Here is a 14,337-nt window from a genome sequence, read left to right on the forward strand (position 1 = left end):
GGCAACTACTTATTACCAGGGAATGAAAAAGCAAATTCAAAACTTCTCTCTCTCTCTCTCTCTCTCTCTCTCTCTCTCTCTCTCTCTCTCTCTCTCTGGGCTGGGGAGTCTGAGGGATTATAGAGTAACCTGTGGCTACAAAGGGCTCAAAGGGCTCTGATCTGACTGGGAAGACAGGCCTCGCAAACATAACCAAGACCAACACACAGTGCCAGACAGTGAGAGAGAGGGCAGCCCAAGCAGACTGCAAATTCAGGATGGGAGGGGGAGGGGGGTGTTATGAAGACAGACAGGGCCTACCCTTCACTTTCTCTCAAGGTCTTGGCAGCTTGTCAAGTTGTCAGGGTCTAGCAGCCCACCTCCCAGGTCTCTCTTCAAGAGCATTTATTTCATTTGTGATAATCTTACCAGTTTGATCTGGTTTAACATCACTCTCCCTTTAGACACTTGAGTGCCTCAAAAATGTTGTTCTAAATAGCAGTAGGCATAGAACCGAGGGGCTCAGGCATGCTAGCAAGTACTCTATACCACTGAGCAATAGACTCAGCCCGTTGTTTTATTTTATTTTGTCTTGAGATAGCATCTAGTCTTTAATTCTGCAGTCCAGTCAGGCCTTGAGTTTGTGATCCTCTTGCCTCAGCCTCCTGAGCAGCTGGGATTACAGGCCTGGGCCGCCAGGCTCAGCCAAAGTTGGGTGATTATCATGTTCATATTTTCATTTGCATGACCAACTCGTAAGCAATGCTAGGCATGCAGCAGGCTTTTGGTAACTGTGGGGAACTGGGATTGGGAGGAAGCTCACTGGGTAAGATGCCTGGTGCACAAGCCTAAGAACCTGAACTCAGATGCCATGGCATGCATCAATAACCCAAATGCCGGGGGGGGGGGGACGACAGGAGGACCCTTGGAGATTGCTGGCTAAGCCAGTCTAGGCAATCAGCTCCAAGTTCAGTGGAAGCCTCTACATCAAAAAGTAGTGGCTAGGTAGTGGTGACACACATCTTTAATCCCAGTACTCGGGAGGCAGAGACAGGTAGATCTCTCAGTTCATGGCCAGACTGCTCTACTAAGCAGTTCCAGGATAGCCAGGGCTGTTACAAACACAAAACCCTCCCTGTCTTGAAAAAAACAAACAAACAAACAAACAAAAAAGGTAGTAAGGTGATAAGTGACAAAGGAAGATGTATATGAACTACACAGGTGTATATGCCTGCAAAGAAAACATGCCTATAACACACACACACATCCACACCATGTAGGCTGAACTTCAACACAGGAAATGGAGAAAGGAGTCCTTAGTGAGCAGATGGAGCAGATGGCGTAAACTGAGAGAGGCAGAGCAAGAGCAAGGGAACTGCCCAGGGCCAGAGAACAAGATGTCAGAGGGCGGTGGCAGAGGCCACACCAGACACTATCACATGAAGACCGCCTAGCTCCAGCTGAGGACTCTCTGCTCTGCTTGTGATGGGCCAGCAATGTGAAATGGTTAGGAGCATGGAGAGGCAGCCACTGTGAGAGCCTGGAGAAGCCAGAGGTTGTGCCTGTCCAGGCAATCCAGGAGAGGTGGGGGACTGGAGAGGGAGGAGAAGAGATGTCAGGAGAAACCTCAGTGAATGACAGCTGGGCCACAGTCCCCTCTAGGATCTGGCTCTCCCAGTCTTTATCTGTCCTACTGATTTCAAATAAAAAAACTGGTACAAAAGCATCTACACTGCAAATTAAGGCCACAGTGAGCGACGTTGCTATAATCTGCCTGAGAAAGTCTCACTGATCCAGAGCAGGCCAAGCTCTAGGGAGGCCAGCCAGAGCCACTGTCACACTGTGGGACACAAGGAAGACCGATGCTGATTGTGTCAAAAGTGACAGCAGAGGAGGAGGTCCCATTGCATTTTCCAGGCAGGAGTGGCGGGAGGAAGAGTTAGAAGTGTGACAGGTGGCTGGGGATGGAGGTCAGTGACAGAGCTGGGCGGGGTATGTGTGGGTTCCTGTGTTCAATGTTCCAGCACCGGAGAAGGAAGGAAAAAATAACACACAAAAACAAACCAAACCAACACCCCCCCACCCCGAACAACAAACCAAAAGCAAAAGCAATGCGCATGTACACAGTCTAGCAGCTTCCATTGTAGCGTCTGCCGGGAATGGCACCTTGGGGAACATCAAGGGGCCATTACTGACTGAGCTCCCCGACAGACTGGTCTCTAACTTCTGAGGACATGGGAGACACATGCAATTCCTGGATAAAGTAGGATAAGGTGCAAGATGTAGCACGCATCCCACACGCTCTTCTGCCCACCTGTGGCTCAGCAGAGCAGAGCAGGGTAGAGCAGGAAAACAGAGAGAGAAGCAGACTTTAGCTGGAAATGGGAAAGGACTTCCTTCCCATGATCTCACTGGTGACAGAGAGGAATGTGGAGTGTCCAAGCTAAAGCTGGCAGGCACTTGAGAGAACAGGGATTCTGTTCATTAGGGCTGGGGCTACCCTGAACTCAGAACCAAACTCCAGAATTTGGTGGAAACCACTGCTTCACTTTGAAAGTCACAAAAGAAACAAACAAATGGAAACAAAGTGAACAGTTTGCACCTGACAGAAAAGTGCAGCCATGCTGAGCCTCAGTGGGGATTGGGCGCGGAGCTGGCCACTGGAGGCCCTCTCCCAAGGGACCTTCTTCGCCTGCCTCTGCCTCCCGAGTGCTGGGATTAAAGGCGTGCACCATTGCCGCCTGGTCCAAGGGTCTGGATTTAGAGAGTCCAGCTGATGAGACTGCTCATTGGTGCCACTGGGCCTGATGACCTGAGCTCATCCCCAGAGCCCACCCAGGGGAAAGAATTGACTCCTGCAAGTTGTCCTCTGTACGTACGTGCACACATCCACAAAAGTAAATGTAATATTTAAAAGTATTCTAATAATTGAAACAAGAATAATACAAAAATTTTTGAGTTCTAAAATCAATTGTGCTACATGGCACCCCCTCCTCCATTTATCAACGCCAAGGTCATAGGCCAGGTCTTTCAGCTCCTCCTCTCAAAAAGCAAACTATATTGTGGACTAGATCAGATCACTGCTACACACTGACAGAGAGCTCAGCAACAAAACAGAAATCCCAGAGGAAAGCCGGGCGATGGTGGCGCACGCCTTTAATCCCAGCACTCGGGAGGCAGAGGCAGGCGGATCTCTGTGAGTTCGAGACCAGCCTGGTCTACAGAGCGAGTTCCAGGACAGGCTCCAAAGCCACAGAGAAACCCTGTCTCGAAAAAACCAAAAAGAAATCCCAGAGGAAACCACGGCTGAAAGGCAAAGCCATAAAGTTCAGAGGGAAAACAGTGCTGTTTGGGGGACACAATGCGGAGGTCACTGAGGAAAAGCAGGTAACTTTAGAAGGGTGCTCATTTCTGGGGCTACACAGGGCAGCTAAGACAGCTTGAAAGACGCTCCTGCAGAGAACAGAGGATGGATGGAGTGCTGCTCCTAGCTCCCCCATCAGTGCTTGAAACCACCTGTAACTCCAGCTCCCAGGGGAACTGAGGTCCTTTCCTGGCCTCTGCAGGCACCTTCGTTCACATGTACAGCCGCCCCCATATACAAGTAGTTAAGATAACATCTTAAAGATCACTTTAAAATGGCTTTAATCCTAGCACTTGGGAGGCAGAGGCAGGTAAATCTCTGAGTTTGAGGCCAGCCTGATCGACAGAGTGAAATCCAGGACAGCAAGAACTACACAGAGAAACCCTGTCTCGAAAAACAATCAAAACAAATTTTAAAAATTCTTGCATTTTTTTTCTTTTTAAAGAATGAGGTGCAAGCACCAAGAGCTCAGCTCAGCAGTGGAGCACTTCCCAGCATGCACAGGGTCCTGGGTCCCGTCGTCAGCAGGAGAAACAAACCCAAAAAGCAGATGTCAACTTGATGAAGGACCAATCCCTTCAGACACACAGAGCTTCTATAGCAGGTAAGAAGAGCACTTCAACAGTCAAGGAAAGAGAAAGGAAACAGCTCTCTGATTTTATATTTTGTTTTTGAGCTAGGGACTCATCTAGCACAGGCTAGCCAGAACTTACTTTGTAGCTGAGGATGACCCTGAACTCATCTTCATACTTCTACCTCCCGAGGACTGAGATTCATGCTATACCACAGCTGGCTAGAGTTTCTGCTGCTGTTGTTTTTAAACAGATTTTAAGCAAATGGAAGAAATGCCACCCTCAATCGTAAGGAGACATACTGGAAAGCTTTACTAAGATAGCGTAGTTGGGCTATGAGCAGTGGTGCATGCCTGTAATTCCAGCACTGGAGAGGTGGAGAAAGGGAAACTTAAGTTCATGGACAGTCTAGGCTACACATTTGCCTTAAAAAAAAAAAAAAAAGAACTACTGCCAATCTGCTAAGCAAAGTGTCTAAAAAGCTATTATCAGACAAAAAAGGATTTGCACAGCACTTACACACAGTATTGTCTTTATCTTAAAGAGAACAATGTTTGCTCTGTTGGAGACGCTCTAGCTGAGCAGGACACCAGCGACTAGGGAGAGGAACTGGGGCTGTAAGAAGGTGGGGGAGACTCACTTCTCGCTCCCTGTTCCTCACTAAGTACTCCTGAATTTGCACCACATGGCCGGGTGTGGTGGGGTATGTGCTTGCAATCCCATCAACCCAGGAGCTGAGGATGGTGGGCAGAACATCCAAGGTCAACCTGGCTCACAGAGCAAGACTGAGGAAAAAAAACTAAACATTTATTTCTGGTCAATGGTTGGTATTAACTCTAAAAAAAAAAAAATCCCCAGGGTATAAACATTCCACTTTCAGAGTTAGCTCTGCCTGGATTTCCACAGCTAGTTGGGCAGGAGGGGAGCTGCTTAAGACACAAATGCCCTCCAGAGGCACGGAAACAGCTCTGAGACTTGGCGTTGGGCAGCTCAAAGCTGAGCCGTGATGTGAAGAGAGAGGCTCGCCTCGGTCATGGCCGCTGGGTTTCAGCGTTCTCTATCGTCGCCTGAGCTGCGTGGTGGGCAGGGCTGGTGGTTGGAGAGAAACTTCTCCAGGAAACCGTTTGTGCCAGAATGGAGAGCAGCTTCTCAGTGGAGACTCTAGAGCCTGTCCTTGCCCAACAGACAAGGCCTCACTGGGCATGGAAGGCAGGTGGGCACAGGGGTGCATGCCTGTGACCTTCAACCCAGGAAGCTCACCAAGAGCTCCAGACCAGTCATTTGTGAGTGACACTCTGTCTCAACACCCCTCCCCCACTCCCTAAAGAAAGAAGAAAATGGGAAGAAACCAGAACATTTGTACAAAGCACACGACTCTTGGGGTTTACAATGGCTTCTTAGCTGTTTAAATGAGGCCAGCCAGGAACAGATTGCCAGGCAAACTGTCATTTGTCAGCCCCTACTGAGCTCAGACGGTTTCCCACCTGTCCAGACAGACAAACAGGCTGCCTACAGCTATGGACAGGTGGGTCCTATGGTGCCAGGCACTGGGTCATTAGAGCTATGAGACACAGCAGAAGAGCCACTTAGCAGGCACAGGCCCAGCTTCCTTCTCACCCACTTACTTGGTGGCACAGAAAGAGAACACCACCGGGGAAGACACAAAAACAGCGACAGAGGAACCCTGAGCTGGAAGAGCAACCTATACAAGTCTGGAGCTATGATCTTAGACTATAATACACCTCCTCCCCGGGGTGGGGGTGCCTCCGTGCTGCCTGGGGGTTGCAGAGTCCCAAGGAAGCCAAAACGAGCTCCAGGAACTGCCTTCCTGGAGTTGTACAAAATACAGGCTTGTCTCCTCACTATCTGGCCAAGTAATCATTTAGCTGCAACGTTAACCACATAGTACCAGTTAAACTTGTCTGAGGACATCATCTTCTGCCTTCGTATCTAGTGCCTAGGAACCTCATGCTATACTGACCTATAAACTCCACCCAAGGCCAGAGAGGAGACTGAAGTCCCTATATTTCATTTTGTAACTGGCTGTGGTGAAATTTGCAACTCACGTACCAGCCTCCTAGGGGTACATATACAAAACTTATCACGCTCCAGGGGGCACATCGTAAGATGCACCAGGCTCCTGGGGGCAAGCCTGTAAGATGCATTGCTTCCTGGGGGGACACATGTAAAATACACCGGGCTCCTTGAAGATACATGCAAGATGCACGGGGCTCTTGGGGAGATGCATGTAAGATGTACTGGGCTCCTGGAGGGACACATGTCAAACACACCAGGCTCCCAGGGGGACACATGTAGATGCACTGGGCTTCTGGAGGGATGAATGCAAGATGCACCAGGCTCTTGGGAGGACGCCTGTAAGACACACCATGCTCCAGTGGCACACACGTAAGATGTACCAGGCTCTTAGGGGGACGTCTGTAAGATACACCAGGCTCCAGTGGCACACATGTAAGATGCACCAGGCTCCTGGGGGACACATGTAAGATGCACCAGGCTCCAGTGGCACACATGTAAGATGCACCAGGCTCCTAGGGGAAGCCTGGACGGCATACGAGGCAAATTCCTTGTGGCAGGGCCTCTTACACCTGCACTGATCACCTTGGAGGCCTTTACACCTGATCCACTCACTGAACCACCGTCTTAGTAATTTTGAACCCCCTTCCCTTGTCTTAGAACCCTGGAATTTAGGTCTCTGCTTCACTGACCACGTGATAAGTTCATGAAAACTTCTCCTGAGATAGGGATGCAGCAGAACTCACCCGGGATCCCACCCAGCGGAAAGCATGATGGACCCTGAGGGAGTCTCAAGGACTCAGATTTCCCACAACTCAGAAACATGATGCGCGAGTATTTAAAAGGTGCGGACACAGTCTGAAGGAAAAACAACAAACCAAACAAACCCACAGGAACAGCTGAGGAAAGGCGGGCAGCAGTATGACATGGAGGGGACCGAGAAGGAGACCTAAGTTCCAGGGTCCTCTCTGTGACATGGGAGCACAGGATGGAATTTGAAATTTCTTTTACAGAGAGAAACAAAGTAGCTGAAAAATGCTGCTGGCTCCTCCCTCCGCCCGCCCGCCCGCCACACCACAGCTTGGCCGCATCCTCTATCCTCGTCCTCTCCTGTGGACTAACGACACACTCGCAAACCTGCTCATTTACCTCCCTGGCCCTCTTCATCTCCAGGCCAGCTCTCTAGAGTGCCCACACGAGAAAGCCAGAGGCTCTGTCTTTTTGAACAAGGCTGTTTCTCAGCATCTACAACAGAGCCTGGGACACAGCAGTCACTTAACAAACTAGCTTGATGAATAACTGTGAAGAAAAAAAAAACACTAAAAAGATGCCTACTGTGTCTCAGATGCCACTGTTTAGAATTATCCAAGGCAAATTACCATTGCCGAAATCATACCAAACCTTTCCTTCCACAGCCTGGTGCGCTGACGACAAAACTGGAGTCAGGGCGTATATGTCTAGACATGTCCCAGTATGCGGAAGCTGGGCATGATGGTGCACCCCTCTAACTTCATTGTTGTCATCTGAGGTCAGTGTGGGCTACATAGTAAGATCTTAAAGTACCGCCCCTCAAAACAAGTCAGGAGAAAATGTCTCAGTGACTCTTGGCTCAGGAATAAAGATCACATCTAAATAGTCTACTCACCAACTTCCACGTGTCACTCGAGTTGGGTTTGTTTTGGTTTGTTTGTTTGCTTTTTTGAGATAGGGTCTCTCTATGTAGCCCTGCTAGGCTGTCCTGGAACTCGCTTGTTGTAGAATATTATTTTAAGGTGTGTTACTTTTGTTTATGCTGTGGAACATTTGTACATTTGTTTAATGATGTAAAGGTGTGTTGCTTTTGTTTATGCTGCATTTGTTTAACTCTGTGAAGCTGTGATTCTTTGCCTGTCTAAAACATCTGATGGTCCTAATACAGAGCTGAACAGCCAACAACAAGGCAAGAACAAAGAAAGATAGGTGGGAGCTGGCAGGCTGAGAGTATAAACAGAAGGAGAAATCTGGGTATATATCCAAAGGATGCTCAATCGTGCAGCAAGGACATGTGCTCAACTATGTTCATAGCAGCTTTGTTTGTCATAGCCAGAACCTGGAAACAACCTAAATGCCCATTGACTGAAAAATGGATAAGGAAAATGTGGTACATTTACACAATGGAGTACTACACAGCAGAAAAAAATAACATCTTGAATTTTGCAGGAAAATGGATGGAGCTAGAGAACATTATTTTGAGTGAGGTAACCCAGACACAGAAAGACAATTATCACATCTACTCACTCATAGGTGGTTTTTAAACATAAAGAAAAAAAAAAAACAAAAACAAAAAACCCAGCCTACAAACCACAATCCCAGAGAACTTAGACAACAATGAGGACACTAAGAGAGACTTACATAGATATAATCTACATGGGAAGTAGAAAAAGACAAGATCTCCTGAGTAAATTGGGAGCATGGGGACCTTGAGGGAAGGTTGAGAGGGGAAGGGAGAGGCAGGAAAAGGAGCAGAGAAAAATGTAGAGCTCAATAAATATCAAAAAAAAAAAAAAAAAAAGATGCAGAGCTGCCTGGAAGCAAGAGCGACTTAAGCAGTAAGAACAAAACGCCTCAAACCTAAAGCCAACAGAAACTGGGAGGATGAAGGAAGGCTGTGACTCCAGCGTGTGCCAGGAAACAACTTAAATAGACATTCCAGGCTCCGGGCTGTCCCCAGAGGTGGGAGTGCCACATTCTTCTTTTGAGTGGGAGGGCTGTGCTCCGTATAAAGTATGCCTGTTTACATACCAAGGAACAATGCACACTGCAGACCTGTGACACGCTTCGAGTCGTCGGTGGGAGCGGAGACCTCTGGTCTCCTCAGGGTTTAAAGGCGACAAGGCCTCTGTGGAGCTGCACCAATCATCTCCCCTCTTAATGACATCATGCTAGCTCTAAGGGACAGCGCTGGAAAAGGGGAAGCCTGGGGACTTGGCCTGGAAGGGTGCTCCTCCTGCCATCCCTTCAGACTGAAGCAGGGCGAGCTCTGTCCGAATGGACATCCCGAAGCAGGAATCACTCTGGGCCTATGGAGAAGGCATACGGAGCACGTTCCTGCCCTTCACCATCTCCCACTTGTTTAATATTTATGACAGCTGATTACAAAACACAAATTTATCACTTAAGCCTTCAGCCAAGTGTTCCCTGACTCAGATATTTATGCTAAGTAGACAAGCAGCCTTCTGTGGTTTTCTCCTTCATAATCCTCGATCCCATTCAAAAGCAGGCATGTGGGGAACTTAGCTCACAGACGTTTGAACCGACACAACCTGACCAGGCGGTTGTCTGTGCTCTTACAGACAGCGTCCACTTCTGAGGGGCCTACACCTGCAGGCTCAACCAACTACAGAGTAAAGAGTTATGGACAATAAGTTGATGCCAATGTTCTACACACACCATTGCTTTCGCTGTCCACATTACAGTTAGACAACCGCTCGGCAGTGCTTCACTTTGTTAGGCACCGTAAGAAACCCAGAGATGGCACGAAGCATGCAGCAGTGTGTGAATAGGTTGTAAGTGGCTCCGCCATCTTATGCAAAGGGCTTTACTATCCTTGGGACTTGCTTGGCATGGCAGGGTTGGTTTACAGACACTATGGGGTGAAAGACATTTAATTCTGACATTAACTGCTTCTGCTCCTGCACATGTGACTGTGGGCAGGAGGCAGCTAGGAGTTTATCTAGAGACTCAGACACCACTGAAACTGCCACCTTGGCAAATGGAGCTCTGAAGCCTTTCCTAGGGCCAGAGTGGGAAAAGCTGTGAATTCTGACGACCGACCCCCCCATCTCTCAGCATCCTGAACACTCAAGCACTGCACACAGAAATCAGTTTGCCAGAGCTGTGCCCAGCACAAGCCATCTACACTTGCTCAGAGGTGATACAAATAAGGTCCCCACTAGAGAAGGATGTCTCATTCCACTGAGGAGACTTGATAATGGCATTATTGCTGGGCATAGGGGCACACACCTGTGATCCCAGGATCTCACAGGCACAGTCTAGCAGAAGGACTACTGTGAGTTCAAGGCCAGCATGGGCTACTAAATGAGATGCTCAAACAACAACAAAAAGCCAGCATTTATTTATGCAAACAGTGTCAATATTAAGCTTCTTGGTGGAAGGTAGGCTTCAGGGATAGTGACAAGTCACAGTGGGGAACCCATGCTCAAAGGTAGAGGGACTAGAACCTGGACAGAACTGCTACTGCAAAAGGCCCCTCATAGGAATGGTACCTTTACCAGAGGGACACAACCAGCCCGGCTCTCCCTGGGACTGTCAATGTGGAGTGTACAGGCAGGTTAACAATGTTGACGGAAGGGAACGGACTTGAAAGGTAGGAGGACGTGCTGGGCACAGCATCTCGAAGCCCAGCAATGCTAGTGCAGCTACACAAACACTGAACCTTCGGATCCAGGGGACTGAGACAACCTGATGGCAGAGCATTGGACTAGCACGCACGGGTCCTGGGGTAGATTCCTAGCAACATACATACAAGGGCAGGGGACAATATTGACTCCAGCTCCAAATTCTACCTTGTCATGGAAAGGTATCTACAATGTGCAGTTATTGGGTAAGAAAAGTAAATTATAAATTGGTAAACATACAAACCAAATTTGGCTATGTAACAAATATTCACTTAGGTCACCTATGTGGGAGGTACATGTGTTTTCCCCCCATCCTTGATACACAGCTTCTCAGTGTACCTGCCAGTGAGCTGCAGGGGTCAGGCTCGAACTTGACTAGAGAACTCAGATAACATCTGGAGTCTGGCATCAGAGGGCCCTCTTAGGCAGAGCTCTTTAGTAAGCAAACTCCATTACTTCTTCATTAGCAAGACTCTGGTAGGACGTAAGAAACAGGCTGGTGTCTTTACTGGATGCTCTGTTGCAGGCTGATCTTCACCAGGCCAGCACTCACAAGTCATCTTGCCCAGGGCACTTCACCAAGGGCTACATCACCAGCAGTAAGCAGCATGACCCCAAACCTCTGAGCTAAGCATGCTGTCAGGCAGAGCACCTCGACCATCAGCCAACCAGCCCTGCTGGTCACAGTACATAAGATGCATTCAGTGGACCCACGGCGGCTGAGTTCTCTCCCACCTTCTCTCGGAAGAGAAGGAGGCTCACAGCCCCTCCAAGACCAAAGGATGTCTGCCTGGCTCCACCAGGCCAGTGTACGCTCCCTCTCTCTGTAGTGGTGGGTGGCGAGCCACATGGAAAGAGGGTCACTTGAAGGGCTTGAACTCCACTGCCTGCCAGTTACTTGGCCACCACCTGAGGGTCACCCACAAAGAGTGCTGCCTTTCCTAAGGTTGAAACTGTTGGGGACTGCGGACTCTCAGACCCTGAATTTTCTATGACCCTTTGCCTGCCAGAGTAAACAGCTTGTTTTCCTGTGCTTGCAGCTGCTCTGAACAACCTATGCTTGCAGATGCTCTAAGCACGAGACCTGGATGGCAGGGGAGTGGTTTCCAGCAGCGGGCTTGCAGCTGAAGGAGCTAGGGCGTGGCCATAGTCAAGGAAGGCACTATATAAGCGGCCCTGGAACACAATAAAGTTGGCATTCTTGTTTCAAGGATGATCCATGTCTCTGTCTGTGTGTATGTATTTCAATCTCCAGGCTCTTGACCAACTCGTGAACCACCGTCCTGTAGTGCAGGTGGTACTGCAGGCATAGTATCGTAGTACACAAAGTACAGGCGCTACAGGACCGTAGTGCATGTAGTAGTATGGATGGTACAGAAGACAGTCTAGATTCAGTTGTTTCTCCAAAGCTCCAGGAAGTGACAATACTAGAATCTGCCATGTAGCTACTACCTCCTTGGGTACGCCAGGAACTGTGTTAGGTACTTCCACATGTCCCTGCTTGGGGCTGTTCCACAATAAAGAATAACCCTGAGGAGGGCTGGAGAGATGGCTCAGAGGTTAAGAGCACTGACTGTTCTTCCAGAGGTCCTGAGTTCAATTCCCAGGAACCACATGGTGGCTCACAACCATCTGTACTGAGATCTGGTGCCCTGCTCTGACGTGCGGGCATACATCGAGGCAGAATGTTGTATACATAATAACTAAATAAATCTTAAAAAAAAAAAAGAATAACCCTGAGGATGTAGAAAACATGCACGGGATGTGGAGTGGATGGTGGCAATGGTTTTAGAGCCAAATTCACAGAGGCCCAAAATGTCTCCACGTTGCACTGTCTTCTAGAAGCGCCAGCCAGACTCACCGCAACTCCTCAGTGCTACGCCACAGCTGCCCTGGACCTTTCTGTCTCCCTCCCAGGCCTCAGGGAGGAGGCGCCTGTGCCCTGTCTTCTTCAGAGCTGCTTCCCCAAGACTGTGGACCCAAAGTTCACCAAGGAGAAGCTAAGCAGGCAGAGGATGCAGTGATGCAGCCTAAGGCCCTGCCTGGGCGGGAACACGCAGTCAGCACCAAGGCCCTCATATGGGACAGCCCACCAGAGGCTTGGGTTCAGTACTAGTCCAGCGAACAACTTCTGAGATTTTTTTCAGAGAGAGGAATCCACAAAAACAAGCAAATATGGCTCAAAAGCAATGCTGAGAGGCTGGGGATGTAGCTCAGGGGTACAGAACCTAGCATGTGGGTTCCATCCCCAACACTGCAAAAAAAGACTGTCGCTGCACTTCCAAACATGGGTCCGCCCCCCAGCACTGCACAGGACCACATGCTGTGGGTCCATCCCCAGAACAGCATACGGATGCTGGACTACCCACAGCATGCTCAAATCTTTCATATTTTCTCGGATTTAAGAGGCAGCAGTGCAGTCTAACATAGTGGTGCACATCTACAACCCCAGGACTGCAAGCTCAAGACCAGGCCAGGCTACACACGAGACCAGCAAATCAATCAAACAAACCCGAGAAGCACAGTGGCGCTTCTGAAGCTTCAGGCTTCCTGCAGAAGTCCAGAGCCCAGCGTGGTGGCTCACACCAGTGATCCCAGCAGTCAAGCAGTTAAGGGCCGTGGCCAGGAAGCACATCTTAAATTTGAGGCCATCCTATGCCACATAGTAGAACCCCATCTTGGAAAAAAGTGTGTGTGTGTGTGAAGGTGGTAACAGCACAAAACCATATCACATTATAAAGAGTGTGTGTGTGTGAAGGTGGTAACAGCACAAAAACCGTATCACATTATAAAGCAGAGAAACTTTGTATAGGTCTAAGTGGCCAGCTTCACTCAGGCTGGGCACTGCCATGGTGATCTGCCATGTTCTCAGGAGGAAACACAAGGCAATGCCACACCTGAGTGGACTGTGCTTAGGATGAGGACACCTAGGACAGGGAGCCATGAAGAGGAAGTCAGTCAGCCAAGCCGCCTTCTAGCAGATCCCGCCATACTGCTCTCGCCTCTCTGTCTGGTCCCAAGTCTACTCTCTTCCATCTTCGTGCCCCTCCATTCACACTCTAGGAACTCAAGGTCCTCCTCCCCTAGCTCCAACAAATGATCTGTCCATGTTTTCTCTTCCTGTGCTAGCCTCAGTCTGGTTAGCTCCTTGACTGCAGTCTAGTCCCACTTCTCCGTGGTCCTTCTGGAAGCTTCTCTCACACTGGGCCCTGTCTGCTGACTGCTCCCCTATGTCTCTGACCACTCCTGGGACATCATCCTAAAGATGTTCTGAGGGATACCTTTGGAGCCTGTCCTGGAACTAGCTCTGTAGACTAGACTGGCCTCAAACTCACAGAGATCCGCCTGCCTCTGCCTCCCGAGTGCTGGCACCACCCAGCGAGGGGCATCTTCTTACACACATACTCTCTAATGTAATCTGGGGCACCCAGGAGCAACCTCACTCAGTGATTTCCCTCTAGAGCCTGGCACCTTTCTGGAACAGGTCCATCAAGGCTTTGACTAAGCAATGAAAAATCATTTGCATAGGGATTCCTGTGTCTGTCTCAATAGTCCCAAGCCTGGTCTTATCTGGAGATAAGGAGCAGAAGGAGCTGCCCTGCCCCGTCCCGTCCCACACTGGGAATGGGATGGGCTTTGGGTTACATAACTTTGCAGCAGGGACACCATCAAGCTGGGTTGGGCATAAGGGCTACAGACTGTTCGCAGGCAGGTGGCAGCTGTATTGCCCCCTCCTTTTAGAGAGCTTAATGCATCCCAAGATTGTTCCTGGGAGACAGGCTGAGTCCACTTCAAAAGCAGCTCCGTCCCAGCAAACAGACTGTAAGGCAAGAACATTCCTAGGGTATTTGCCAACCATTCAGACACATGGGAACTAGTCGGTTCTACCTCCAAATGTTTAGTAACAGTGGTTAAGAAGAACCCTAGGTCTCACATCAGAAATGCTTTCTCCTCACCAATCTTTGATTCTTCCAAAGGCTCTGCCTAACCG

The 14,337-nt window shown here is 49.3% G+C and overlaps 1 protein-coding gene across 5 annotated transcripts in view; it reads right to left on the bottom strand.

Annotated features, from left to right (window-relative positions):
* Positions 1–14,337, bottom strand: part of Anks1a (ankyrin repeat and sterile alpha motif domain containing 1A) — a 159,251-nt gene that overhangs the window by 49,261 nt on the left and 95,653 nt on the right. The gene's annotated exons all lie outside the window — the stretch shown is intronic.

Source organism: Microtus ochrogaster, linkage group LG2 (assembly GCF_000317375.1).
Source record: "Microtus ochrogaster isolate Prairie Vole_2 linkage group LG2, MicOch1.0, whole genome shotgun sequence".
NCBI classification, from domain to species: Eukaryota; Metazoa; Chordata; class Mammalia; order Rodentia; family Cricetidae; genus Microtus; species Microtus ochrogaster.